General features: G+C 49.4%; 1 protein-coding gene across 4 annotated transcripts in view; it reads left to right on the forward strand.

Moving 5' to 3' along the window:
• ISM2 (isthmin 2) overlaps window positions 1-14,757 on the forward strand; it is a 46,417-nt gene that overhangs the window by 12,724 nt on the left and 18,936 nt on the right. Inside the window, exon 2 of one of the 4 annotated variants that reach the window (XM_039533148.1) lies at window positions 14,396-14,467. The exons of the other annotated variants lie outside the window; for them this stretch is intronic. The gene's annotated coding sequence lies outside the window, so the exon portion shown is untranslated. The remainder of the gene's footprint in view (window positions 1-14,395; window positions 14,468-14,757) is intronic. 4 annotated transcript variants of the gene reach the window in all.

Here is a 14,757-nt window from a genome sequence, read left to right on the forward strand (position 1 = left end):
GGAGTGGGACGAGCTGTCAAGGGCCTGGGAAGGGGAGTCCCTATTGCTGGGAAGGTGCAGCTGTGCCATCCAGCTGCAGAGGATGATTTTACTGGAATTAAGTGGGCCCACGTGGGGAAGGGATCAGGTACCCTGGTGACAGCTCTATGCCCCACTACAAGGCAGGGAGATCCTAGGTGCCCCTCTATGGATCTTCCATATCCGGGGTGCGTAATTGCTATGAATGGAGCCAGCTCAAGCAATCAGTTTCCTGAAACGCTTTTGATTTAAAGTGCTGAATGATGGATTTACATAGCAACTGTTTTTATTTGTTTTCAGTTTCCCCACAAGAGGCGTCAGACCCACAGCTGTGATAGTGATGGCTCTGTGGGCAGCCTAATCCCTTGGCCTTGTGCTCCACCTCCTGCTGCATCCTCTCAGCAGCCCCCGAACCTGGCTCCCGAGGGCCAGAGTGTGTAAGCAGGGGAGGAGCAGGCTGGATTTCCAGCCAGAGCTGAATTCCCAGCTTTCTGCGGGTTTTGATCCCACTGGGAAGTGTCTGTGGTTTGTAGCTTGTGATGTTTGCTGGCAGCTCTTGGGCGGCTGGGGTTTCATCACTCATTGCTGCTACTGAGGGATGAGTCTGCGGCTTGGCCCCACTGCCAGTTTCCCCCAGTGCATCCAAAGCCATCCCTTTGGGATAGGGAAATAGACATGCCTTACATTCTCTGGCCTGGTGTACCATCCCCTCCTGATTCCCACTGCAACACATTGCCACAGATTAGGGGAGCCAGGGAGGTTGTCTTTGATCTGTTCTCCTTGATTTCAGTCTAAAAAATCCATCCAGACTCTTTGGTGGGAGCCATGAACTATCCAGTGTTATTCAGATGGGGCGTGTGTGGGATGAGGGCTCTTGTTTGGCTTCTTTTCTTTCTTTCACAGCTTTGCATAAGCTGAAAAGCTAAGGAAGCAGCAGCTGGAGCCATTGATGGGGTACCCTGTGCAAGCTAACAAATGTATATCATTAACTGGAACAAGTTAATGGTTACTAAAGCACATGGGTTTTATAGCTGGAACAAGTTAACAGCAACTCAGTCCCATGCATTAAGAGCTTATGTGTATTACAGCTCAACTATGTTAACAGAAAACATGTGCCTTAACACTAAAATTTGCCTGTCTGGGTGGGTGTGTCTCTGTGTGTCCAACTGTCTCTGTCTCTGATCTAGATCTGGCTACCTGCAGCCTGTACTGTGTACTCTGATGCATATTCTGAGTGTCTTTCTGTCCTAGTAGCATGAGGGCAGTAAAACTACAGCAGCAGTGGTGTGGGGCTGCCTGCAGTGGGCACCAACTGTCTTGTCAGACTCCAGTTTCCAATGGATTTTCCCTTGAACTGTGACATTTATGCAAAACCTATTGGTGTCAGGACAAAAAGTGCCAGTAACTCTGAAGAAGCCTCTTGGGACAGTTTTGTGCTTCAGCTGCTGAAGAAGTAGTCCCCCTTGCTCTGTTTTGTGCTGTATTTATGTGGGAAGCAGAGGGATCTTTATTGGGAGTCACACTGGTGGAAGTCACCATTAGAACACTTCTCTGAAACTTTTGGATGGGATCTTAGGCTGGTTCGGTAAGTCATTGGATATGGACACAAGAGATCCAGATTAATTCCTGACTCAGCCGCAGATTTCCTATGTGACTTTGCACAAGCCACCCAATCTACCCTAGGCCTGACTTTCCCATCTCTAAAATGGAACTAGTGCTTCACTACCTTACTGGGGTTTTGTGAAAGTAAAATCTGCTAATGGTTGTGAGGCACTTTGGATACTATGGTGATGAGCACTAGATCAGTGCAGAGAGAGATTTTAAAAATCCGCTCTTGTCTGACTTTTCTTGGATATTAAAGATCCCAGGGCACATGTGGTGTGAGAAGTGGGTTGGCTTTGGTCTCTATAGCCAAAATTCCTCTCCTCACCTAATTTTGTGCAGTGTTGCTTTGTGCTGGCTGTTGTCCTCCATCCGAGATGCAGCTGCATGTCAAAGGTGTTGTGCATACAGGCTTTGGGAAGTACTTTGGGGTGAAAGGCTTTGTGAATGTGAAAATAAATGTGAAATAAGATAAATCCACTGATCCCAATACCTGTAGCTCCCATTTCAAGGCAGATGAAATAATATTAAGAGGAGAGAACGACGCCACGTTATCCAGGATGTCTTGATAAACTTAGGACTGCAAGTGTTAAGATATAATAGTGGGCCACACAATCCTGTAGATTGTTGCTAGCTTCTGTTGGTCTGTTATATGCAGGCTCTTATAACTCCAGCATTGTATCTGAGTAACAGATCTGCTCAGGAATGAGTTACAGGGTCTCCAGGATCAGGTTAAAGGGGCTTGCTCAGGTCCTTAGTCAAAAACAAATTGCATGTGTAATGTGATCCTTCTTAGGGAGGGTAAGCTAGTGGTTAAAGCAGGGGATGGGGAGTCAAGTGATCTGAGTTCTGTTCTTAACTGTAATCCTGATTCTTTGTGTCACTTTGGCCAAGTCACTCATTGCCCCGAGGAAGGATTTACCTCCTTTTTACAGCCTGGTCATCTACACATGAAGGGATTCACCATAAGAGAGGGCAGGCACTTGTACTGGAGTGCCCCAGGTCTGGGACTCCATAGGCTCCTCCAATGGAGGTTATTTGGACGATGCATGGAATCGCCATACTCCTCAGCTACCCAAACCATGCGCTGCCCGCGTGGGGGCTGTGCTAGCCCCACTCCTTATGGTGGGGAAGTTGTGGCTGGTTTTTGTGCCAATGTGTATGACAGGGCAGACTCTCTGGAGTAAATCCTGGTATTTCTATTGTAAACATAGTGAATCCACCACTGAAAAATTACCAGAAAGTGTGACTTAATGTAGGTCCTTTATGTAAACAAAGGGGTTCTTGTGCCTCATCTGCTCTCTTGAGCACTGCTTTAGGTGGAGGACTTGAGAGCAAACTGCAAATTGTTTCTGGAACAGGTTGGTGCTGGCTGCACTCTGTGGTGGAAGTCATCCCAGGTGCGCATGGGGTGCAGGGTTAATATGGTTATTTTAGTAGAGCTACAGCTGCCTGCTCTTCACAATGAGCTCCAGCACCAGGCGAACTCCCAGCAGTGCTTGGGCTGCACCATTACTCTGCAAACTGATCTTGAATAAGAGCTCTCCTGTACTGCTTTGCTCCATCCCTGCAGTCCCTCACCAAGTACCCCCAACCAAGCTAAACTAGCATGTGAAACACAACTTCAACCACCTTGTACACTTTTGTTCTAAGGGCCCCATCAGTAAACACTGGCTGAGGGGAGGAGATCAAGTTTCTTCTCACGCTCATGGAATGTTCCGTTTCTTGGCTCTGATGTCCCAAGCGTCTCATGCATAAACCATCAGAGCACGAAGTCCCTCAGTTCCTAACTAGCTGGTTCTGGGAATTTTGTGAGAACTGTTGTTTAAATGAAATTAGAGGCTACAGGCAGCAAGTTCTTTGGGGCAGGCACTGTCTTTTTGTTTTGTGTTTATACAGCACCTGGCGCAATGGGATCATGGTCCATGACTGGGGCTCCTTGGCACTACTGCAATACAAATTATTATTATTTATCAGAGGTTCCTATGAGGATGCTGTTGAAACACTGCCCCAGCCAACCCAGCAGGTGAAATACTGGCAATGAATGTGTTTCATCCTGAGAGCATTTTGCAGTCATTACAGGTGAGCTGCAAAGCAAAGAGGAAATGAGAAGCTTGTGCCCTTTGTGGTTTCTTTGTAAAGAGGAAAGATCCTCTGGTGTTTCTAGTCTGAGGCTCTGTGTCTTCATCCATTTACTCCTGGGGGAATTCTGTGCCACTGCACATGTGCAAAATTTATGTCCCCCGCAGATTTCTTTGCTTCCCCACAGAAAAATGACTTTCTGACAGGGAAACCACAAGCGTGGTCATGCAACCTCCCCCCAGCAGTATGTTTTGGGTGCCTAGGGCAGCTGACAGAGAGGTAAATCACTGTGGGGCAGGAGGTGGGACTGGGAAGATGTGGCTGGTGGCTCCGACCCTGCAGCAGGCTCAGCTGCTAGTCCTGGCTGGGCTGGGGAGGATGGGACTTCCTCCTTCCCTGCACAGCATCCGGGGGCATATTAGACCTACCCCCAGATTTCTCCCCTGACTGTAGGAAGCTCTACAAACTCTCCCTCCCCTTCCCTCCCCCCCCCCCGCCCCGGTGCTTTCTGCACCTATTGCTCCTCAGCTACAGGGGGAGAGATCACTGTACAGGGAGCTGCTTCCTTATCCACCCAACCCCTGTCCATCCTGACCCCCTCATACCCAGACCCCCCTGCACTCAGATCTCCCCGATAAGCCCCACTTCCCCTGCACCTGGACTTCCCCGACAAGCCATGTGCATCTGGATCCCCACCCTACTGAGCCCCAGCCAGCTGCACTTGGATCCCCACCCCACTGAGCTCCACTCCCCCAGCATTTGGACCTCCTGTTGAGCCCCCACACCCAGACCCCTCTGCCGAACACTATACTCCTCACACCCAGACCTTGCCCTGCTGAGCCCCAACCACCTTCACCTGGACCCCCCTGCAGAGTCCAATTACCGTTGCACCCAGAACCTCCCAACAAGTCCCTGTGCATCCAGATCCCCCACTGAGCCGCCCACACCCAGATTGCCCCACACAGAACCCTCTCAACCCACACCTGGATCCCCTCACACTAAGCCCCTCCACACTTGGATCCTGCCTTGCTGAGCCTACCTGGCATGGAGGGGCAGGGCCCTGGGGTGTTTCTGGGGCAGGCCTGGTCCTTGCACTGTGTCAGGGTTGGGTGCAGTCTTACCACTGAGTTCATGTTCCAGGGTGTGGGGGGGTTGCACAGTGATCTCCCACCTCTGTGCAGCCAGTGGCCTGTGCTCCCCAATGCCATGCTGGAGCCTCCACGTTTATTCAACAAATAACGTTTGCAGAATTTTAAAGTATTGTGCACAGAATTTTTAATTTTTTGGCACAGAATGCCCTCAGGAGTAAATCCATCACAGTGGAGATCTAGAGGGCATACAACACATTTCTTTAAATTTTATTTCAAACTTCACCTTTAACAATATCCTTGCAATGTAACTCTGGCAGACGTGCCTGTGGAGGGTCCGCTGGTCCCGCGGCTCCGGTGGAGCTTCCGCAGGCAGGTCTGCAGGAGGTCCACCCGAGCCGCGGGCTGACTCGGCCTGGCATAGTCTGGCGAGGAAGCTACCTGGGTCTAGGAGCGTGTGAACTCATCTTCCCTCCCCTTTCCTTTCCATGTGGGCTACTGACAGTCTGATCATCTCACTGGATGCAATCAGAGTAAGTGGCGCCGTCTCCCAGAGACTAGCTGACGCTCTTTGCTGAAGGGAGGTGTAGGAGAGTCGTGGTCATCCTCATTAGTCTCTCCCGTGTGAGTGCCCTGTAGGGAGAGATCCTTAGTTTCTGAGCCGCTAGCGCGGACAGGGCACCCTCTCTGTGTGTGTGTGTGTAAGTGGAAAATGGGGGAGGGACAGTCTAAACATTCCACCTTACCCCCTAAGGGTACCCCAGCATATTACATGTATGTACATTATGGTCCTAAAACCTGCAGGTATTTAAAGAATTGGAATCTTTACACACGTGAAGATCCATCTAAACAATGCCCACTCTCCGCAGTCATGCCTGCGGGAGGTCCCCCGAAGCCGCGGCTCCAGTGGCCCTCCCGCAGGCATGACTGCGGAAGGTCCGCCGGAGCCGGCTGCTGCCCTGCAGGCAAAATGCCGCCCCAAGCGCGCGCTTGGCGCGCTGGGATCTGGAGCCGGCCCTGAAGGCAGGATCCCCACTTCATTGTATAGATAGGGCAGCTGAGACCTGGAGAGCAAATATAACTTGCCCAGGGTCACAGCCTTGACCTCCGGTCCTGTGCTCACACTGCCCTGTTCAGAGGAAAGGAAAGAGACAGCTCCAGCTGGGATTTAAAGGGCTCGGGGCTCCGCGGTGGCCAGAGCCCCGGGCCCTTTAATTTGCCCGTGAGCCCCAGGGGCTCCCAGCCACCTCTGCTCAAGCTCGAGCCCTTTAAATCCCGGCCCCAGCCTGGCCGCTGAAGCTGTGGGTGGGATTTAAAGGGCCCAGAGCGCTTTTAATCCTGGCCGTGGAAACTGGTGCGGTCCGGCACGGCGTACTGGCTCTTGCCGATACGCCGGACCGGACCGGACCGGCTTACTTTCACCTCTGAGTAAGGCGTGACTTGAGTACAGTCTAAGTACCTACATGGGGAACAAATATTTGATAATGGGCTCATCAGTGTAGCAGAGAAAGGTATAACATGATCAGGTGTCTGGAAGTTGAAACTAAACAAATTCAGATAGGAAATAAGACATCATTTTTAAACAGTGAGAGTAATTAATCAGTGGAACAATTTACCAAGAGTCGTGGTGGATTCTCCATCACTGGCAGTTTTACAATCAAGATTGGATGTTTTTCTGAGAGATGCTCTAGGAATTATTTTGGGGAAGTTCTCTGGCCTGTGCTAGCCAGAAGGTCAGACCAGATGATCACAATGGTCCCTTCTGGCCCTGGAATCTATGAATAAAATGTTATTCTTGTTGGCTAAAATGCTGTTAAAGTTATTTGGGGATTTTCTTGTATTTTAAGAATCTTGACAATGTTGTAGTAGATTGCACCCCACCCCTTTCTGCCACTCACCAGCAGTGGGAATTGTTCAGGATCTGTTCTGTAAAGGAATCACACTGAGTTTGGTTCTAAAACCCCGGTGTTCAGCAGTTTTATAACTTTCTCAAAAAATGTTCCTCTTGGGCTGAAAATTTCTCATGCTTGGTTTCAGTTCAAAGGTAAACTTATTTGGAACATTTGATCAAAATCTATACAGTTGGTTTTTAATGGGGTGGGTGTAGGTGAAAAAAAATTCTGCTTAAAAAATAGCACAGATCCCTTTTATTTCCCATTCAATAATTCATGCATGGGTTTGTTTGCAGCTGCTTGACATGTGTTGTATGAAATGTTAATTGTTCACAGCAGAGGTGAGTTAGATGCAATACATACTTGAGAACAGTAGAGAGCTTGGGGAAAATGATCAGAAAGAAGCATTTATCTTGAGTGAATAGGCCGAAATAATAAAGTTTATTTTGTTTCCTTCTTTTTTTTCATATTTTTTATTTAAAATTTCAAAACCTTTTTTAAACAAACAGAAATAACTTTATCAAAAGTAATTAAACAACCAAAACTTTTTAAAAACAACACTAGTAACTGATATATACCAGACAGGCCCATGCAGATCTGTAGCAAATGTATTGCTAATGATTATATGGAATGCATTTTAACATGTATAGTTAGAGTGATAGTCACCAAAGAGAATGGCGGTCATCACTTTTTTTATAAAACCGCAAGACATTGATAATATTCACAACTCTCTTCAATAACTACTTGTAAATTGAAGTGGAAAGTCACTTTATTTTTGATGGTAGTGAGGCACCTTGTGTTGCTGGCTGTTTTGCTGGGGCACAGTGGGAAGGACTGACATTGATATCTTCAGGTACTTCTTCTAATGATGGTCCCTGTGTGTATTCCACACATGGAGTACACATGGCAATCTGTGCCTGAGTCCAGGATTTTTTGCAAGCAATGTCCACTGGCCTACAGATGCTCTCCCTGTGCACTGCACCAAGGGTATAAAAGGTGGTGCAGACCAATGCTTTGCCAGTTCCTTCTTAGTGCCGCATGATCTGAGTCGAAATCTTCGGTGTCCTCTGCTCAGTTTTTACTGCATCATTGCTGTAAGATATTATATATAGTTAGTTCTGAGCAGCTTAATAATTTTTAGTATTTTTATAGCATAGTCTGTTCTACACAGCATAGTTGGATAGGGGTTTTCCCTCTTTCTTCCCCACTGTGATGGGGCATCCACTGCATACTGACCTATAAATGGGTTAAGAGAGAAGGAGGCTGCTCAGGAGGCATCCAATTAGAGAGGGGCTGCAAGGAGCAGCCAGTCAGGGCCGGGCAGGCCCACATAAGAAGAGCTGCAGGGCAGAGCAGGTTCAGTTGCTCCCTGGAGCTCGAGAAGGGAGGACTGCCCGCCTACCTTGCAGGAAGAAGAACACTAGCACCTTGGACAGAGCAGTGTAGGGCAGGATCAGGGGAGTGAGCGTGAGCTCCCGGCTGACTGCTGGCATGCGGAGGCCCTGAGATAAAGGAGGAGGTGTGCTGGGGCTGCGGGGAAGTGGCCCAGGGAAGTAGACTGAGAGGTTCAAGGGGACACAGCACATGGCTGCCATCTACAGGGTCCCTAGGCCAGGACCCAGAGAAGTGGGCGGGCCCCGATTCCCCCCTCACCCGCACTCGCCACTGAGTAAGTGACTGGACCGTCGCACTGTGGTACATTCCTCTGGAATGGGGGAATATATCGTGCGGCATGGCCAGAGGGCTGTGTCCTGAAGGAGGACACCGCGGTCCTTGGAGCCACATGGCAGGCAAGACACCACCAGAAGAGGGCATAGAGCTAATCTCCAGGGCAGCCAGCAGAAGGCACCGCAGTGTTGAGTTGCACCCTGTTACACCCACCCAGGGACCTTTTCCCCCTGAGAAGTCTGGGATTATGCCCAGAGTCCCAGGGTTCAAACACTGTATTTTCTGCCCTCACTCCTTTTCAGTGAGCGACGAATATCAACTCTGCCTAATGCGGGGATGAGGTTCATAATTCTGCCAAGTGCAGTGTCTGCTGCTCTTTTCCTCCCCAGTCTCATGAGTCTCAGAAAACATTTTATGGAGAAGGCAATGAAACCCCACTCAGATCCAGGCAGGGGAACCCACCCGTACATCAGTCTCAACAAGCAGGCTTGAGCTTGGGAATGGAGGCTAAAATGTTCAGCCTAAAGAGATGGCTTCACATGAGAATAAGGGGCATTTTCCTATACATAAGGACAAGTTCCTGAAGAGAGAGGGTCACTTCCTGACCCCATCAAAGTGGGGGAGCTGGCGTGCATGGACACTAAGGACTTAGGTCTGAGTAAATCTTCTCCTCAGGAGGAGGTGGCATGCAAGGGTATGGACATCAGTGACTATGGTGAAGACCTGGGATAAATGGCTCCTGGCACTCCCATTTACTTTTAGAGCTGATGTGGTACCTGGAAGCAACACAGCTCCAGAGGAAGCTGACTGCCACAGTGACCAGTCTGGTTCCAATGGCTCTGCTGATGGACTCTGCTGGTAACCCAGGACATTCTGACACCTATGGCTCCCCAGAGGACATCATCTTCCCTGCTGGCATTCACCCCTCCTACCAGAACTGTCTCTATTCCTGGACACGGATATACCAGAGGAAGAGACTGTTCTTGCAAGGCAGAATCCCCATCCTCCCTGCCAGCCTTGAAGTGCAACCATAGGTACCATTGGTTCTTCCGGAGATCAGGCTTCTGGCTTTCTTGTCAGATGAGTCTGAGCCTCTGTAGGAGCCTCTGTGGTGTCAGACAGAGGGAGCCCCAAATGATCAGGGTGCGGACCAGAGATGATTGGCCAAGGGACAGGCAGTAGCCGGTGGCATGGAGTTCTCCATCATTTGATCCATCCTACTGGCAATCTTGGGAACCCTGGGAGCCCTACCAGAGACATCTGGGTTCAGTGCAGGAGCCCTGTTTGCCATTGCCCATTACACACAACCAGCACTTTCAGAATATTCGGAAGGGGAAGGTGAGCCAGATCTGACTATTCCAACGGTTCTGGGAGCGATCTTGTCATCTTCACCAGATGAGGCGGGTACTCCGTCTTCGCTGTCTCCACCAGACAACTTTAAACAATACCAGAGGTTCATGCACAATGTAGCAGCAGAGCTATAGTTTCAGCTGGAGGATGTCTAGGAGCCTCAGCACAGTTTACTGGACATTCTGCAGCCTTCCAGTTCCAGCCAACTGGCCCTCCACATCAATGAGGCCATCGTGCACCCAGCAAAGGTGGTTTGGCACATCCCTGCTTCTTGTCCACCCACCCCTATGAGGCCTGAGAAATGCTACTTTGTTCCGTCGGGGTGGGGGTGGGGGAGGGGAGAGAAGAGATTTATCTCGCCCAGTGCCTAACTCTTTGGTGATGCAGATGGCTACAGATCAGTCCAAGCAACAGCATCCAAAGTCTACTCTAATAAGGGACATAAGTGACTCAACCTACTAGGAAGAAAGGTCTTCTCTTCCACCTCCCTCCTGTTCAGGATCTCAAATTACCAGGTCTTTTTGGCCAAATATGATTTTACCAACTATAATAAGTTTTTGGAATTCAAGGACAAGCTCCCTGAGGATGATGGGCCCTGCTTCCAGGGCTTAGTGGATGAAAGCAGGCTGATGGCCAAAATTCCACCCCAAGCCACACTGGAAGCAGCAGGTTCTGCTTCTAGGAGGATGGCTACAGCCATAGTTATGAGGAGGAACTCATGGTTGCAATTCTCAGGTTTCCCTAGAGAGTTGTGGAGTACCATCCCAAATCTGCCCTTTGATATTATCAACCTCTTTTATGAGAAGATGGTGGAGTCTCTCAACTCCCTTAAAACTAAAGGTCAATGCTTCGCTCACTGGGCTTTTACATGAGACAGAGGGGTATAAGGCAAGACTACCTTTTCAGCCATTTTACCACCACTGTCCTCAGGAGCCACCACGCACCAGACCGAGTTTTATAGACCCAGGAGCCCAGCCTCTGCAACATCCACCACCACATATTCTAACCCCCAAGTGAAGAGTTTCTTTTGACAGGACTGTTGAGATCCACATCTCCTTACTGATGCCATTTCATTCCTCTCCCCTAATATTTGGAGGCCACCTTATGAAACTCGCAGAAAAACTGGAGGGCCTTACCTGCAGATACATGGGTATTAGAGATTATTCATGATGGGGTTATCTGATGGGGTTTCTGGTATCTCCTATTCACAAACACTCTTCTCAGTTCCTTTTAAAGGACCACTCTCACGAGATTCTACAACAAAAGGTGAACTCTCTTCTCCTCAGGGGAGCCATAGAAAGGTTTTCCACCTCAGTATCAAGGGAAGAGATTCTACTTCCTGATCCCCAAGAAGAATGGGGGTTGGAGACCAATTCTTGATCTGCGATAGTTCAACTAGTTCATTTGAAAGCTAAAATTCCACATGATAGCCTTGGCATCAATAGTTCCCTCATTAGAAGACTCGGCTTTTGACATGAAAGATGCATATTTTCACACTGACATCCACCCAGCTCACAGAGTTCAAAATCATGCCCCCTCCCACCCCCCCATCAACAGTTACATGTTGCCTCTGCCTTTGCGTGGGATATTGTGCTGAAACTTTGCTAGTAGGGATTGCTTCTGATATATACAAACTTTTTTTTATTTCAGAGAGACACCCACTCATCCCCCGACTATTTTGAGAAGATCACTGAGTTGTTGGGGAGATGTGCTGGGCAATTTGGTGAATATTAATAAGTGACTGGAAAATTAAATATGTCTGATGGCCTGTTTCAATCCTTAAAATATTAGGGTCTGGGCACATTGGTATTCCAGGAGCTCAATGGCCACTGTGTGCAATATAGGGATGGTGGAGTGCCCCTGTCTAGTTCCTCATTTGAGATTAAGGACGCCAGGTGTGTGTTGTGGCTTGGAATTGAGGCAGGGGATGTTGGTAGAATAGCAAAAGGAACTAGTGATTCCAGAGGACTTTATGCTTGGTAAATGGGTGAGGGGTTTCTTAAATCTGGCCGTCTCTCAGCCTATCAGCTCTTTCCAGGTCTCCTTCAGCAGGATTATGTTACCCCTGTGAGAACCAGAATCTGAATTTCCTGAGCTGGTGAGGGTGTAAAATCTGAACCAGGCAGTATTGGCCAGTGATAGGGCAGAAGAGTGGGAGTCAGGAGAGCTGGGTCTTCTCCAGGCTCTATCACTGTGACTTCTTGTGTGATGGAGACTTCCCTGCATTGTGCCTCAGTTTCCACATATGTAAAGTGGGGATGATGATCAGGGCTGGCTCCAGGTTTTCTGCTGCCCCAAGCGGCGAAAAAAAAAAAAGCCAATCGGTGGCACTTCGGCGGCAGCTCAATCACGCCACTCCATTCTTTGGCAGCAGTTCGGCGGCGGGTCCTTCACTCCCGCTATTCCTCTTTGGCGGTAGCTCAAAGAGGAAGAGAGGAGCTGAGGGACCTGCTGCTGAAGACATGGACGTGCCGCCCCAATAGCGGATAGACAGACGCCCCTTTGTATTGGCCACCCAAGCACCTGCTTCCTTAGCTGGTGCCTGGAGCCGGCCCTGATGATGATGCCTACTTGCCTTTAAGCGCTTTGAGGCCTACAGTTGAAAAGCCCTATAAAAGGGCTATGTATCACCAGTGTTTTACTGACGTGACTTTCTTGCAGTGCTGTGTGTTACTGTAATACAAGGTTTAATGTACAGTTTGCTGAAAACGTAGTGCTCATGAAAGATGTGCTATTGACAGAGCTAGCAACAAGAGTCTCTTTATCCACAGAACAGGTTCATTTTCTGTCACATTACCCTGTTGGTGCTTCAGCCTGTGGCCTATTCATCCTCAGCCTCTCTGTTGAGAAGGGCTAACTGTGATGCTGATCTTCATGAAGTGGATGCTTTTCTCACTCAGAGCTGGACTGAGAGATTGCAGGTAGCAAATAGCCCTCAGAGGGTGAAGACATTCACTGACTGGTCAGCAGCCTAGGAGTGAAAAGCACTCAGACGCTGCGGTGGTTTAGTATGACTTATTCCCAATGTCTTGAGCCACCTAGCAGGGAAGCCCAGGGTCGAAATGGCTTAGCGTGATGCAAGTCAGGATCCAGAAACAGAAGGGCTTGAATTCCAGAGCAAGCCGCATTGGGGAGGAACCTTGGAAATACCGACTGCACTTCATGTCTGGTTGGACTTGGCCTTTCCTCTGAGCTGTTTCAGCTCACGGGTGTGTGGTGAATCTTGTGAAATCTATATAGCACCTCTTTGTGGTGCCTGCTCTCAACTAACTCGTGGCCCTGGCTCACTGTGGAGTGGGTGGTGGTGGTGGTGATCCAGGGGCTGGCTTGTTGCATTTGGTAGGGGCTGGGGGTAGCAGCATTCCAGGGGTCACGGTTTTGCGGGTGAAAGCTGTTTGGGGCTGGGGGTTGGAGGAGAGAGGCAATCCATGGGCTGGGCTTTGAGGTTCTCCTAAGTGGTTGGAACTGATTGTTCTTTGTGTTTTGAACCCAAACCTCAGAGTGTTAACCCCCCCCCCCCCCGACCAGAACCCATTAAAATGTCCTCTGAATCCTTGGCAGTAGGACCCACCATACCCTGCTGCTGCACAGCCCTAGCTGACTTGGGAGAGTTAATGGAGTTGCCACATCTGCTTGGCGAATATAAAAAACTCCTTTCCTGCCTTTGTCCTGCCTTTCCCACAATGGGATGTCAAATCAGAGGGACGGACAGACCCCAAACAAAACCCTGGAGCCATGGATGTCTTAGATTGGAGTCATTGCTTGCCTAGGGCAGTGGCATCAGAGCTGGATCAATTCAAACAAAGCTCTGGGCCTAATATCCATCCTCCCTGATCATTCCTCCAGGACAGAGCAGCGACTCTCCCCACACATGGAATATTCACCCAGAACCCCCCTCCAACCTGTACTCAGGGGCCCATCTGGACAAAGCTATCGCAGTCTCTGCCACAGCCAGCTCCACTCTGATAAACAGCAAAGGGACCAGCAGTGTCCCCACTGCTCCCTTCCTTTCTCTGGGGGCGGGGGAGACAGGCACCAGGCCTTTGATGTGCAGGAACAGGCCTGGCTGACATGCTGTATGTGTGCTCATGTAAGCCTGGCCTGGCTCCAGCTCTCCTTTGAAGTGCTCCAGTGATCAGGATGAAAGGGAGGGGAGTCCCTCCCCAAACCATCTGGTCCTAATTGCAGGTAAAAGTGCTGTTCTGTCTCCCTGGTGGGGAGGGGAGCTTCTCCCTCTTTGTTAATCCTGCAGCTACAGTCTGGGCTCATGGAGGGGAAGGAGGGTTTGGTGATGCCCGGGAAGAGAGCTAGGAACAAAGGGGGATTTAGGCTGGGCATCAGGAAGTACCTGCTACCTGCGAGATGCACTAAGCTGGGGAATCAGGCAGGATGGAAGGCACATAGGTTGGAAAGTTAAATCCTAGACCACTGGAGAACCTTCTGTAGGGAAGCCTGCCTTGGTTGAGCAAGGACTGGGGTGCAGAGAGCTTGACAGGTTGTTCCCAGCTCCGATTTCTCTGATGCACTGAAGCTTGCAGCCCCTTTGACTTGCACCCTTTAATCCCAGTGTGTGTTGAGCGCAGAGGTTAGTGACGTGGAGACCTGGTTCAAGTGGTTTAATTCGGAGGAGTTAATCCTGCTTCTTTCCAAATATACCCTTAACCCATCCTGGACTGGAATCCTCTTGAGAATCAGGCTTCCTGGAAGAAGGCATCAGCACGAGACTGTTTCTTGCTGCAGCTCCCAGACCAGAGTGGGAATGCAGAGGTGAGCACAGTGTGCCTCAGAATGGATAAAAATGTCAGCAGAGTGAGAGCAGGTCAGTTAACACACAGCTTGAGTCACGGGTACCATTTATAAGTAAGTTATGTTGCTTCATAGTCTGTTACACAAGGGGGCTTTAACCATCCATTATCTGTTTCCTACAATGTAAAATGCAACCATTCGTTTTTAGCAGTTTCTTTTCCTATTGATCTTTAGTAGACGATTTGTTCAAGAGGTTCCTAGAGACAAAGCAGGTGAGGTAATATCTTTTACTGGACCAACTTCAAATAAGT

The sequence above is a fragment of the Mauremys reevesii genome, linkage group 4, assembly GCF_016161935.1.
Source record: "Mauremys reevesii isolate NIE-2019 linkage group 4, ASM1616193v1, whole genome shotgun sequence".
NCBI lineage: Eukaryota > Metazoa > Chordata > Testudines > Geoemydidae > Mauremys > Mauremys reevesii.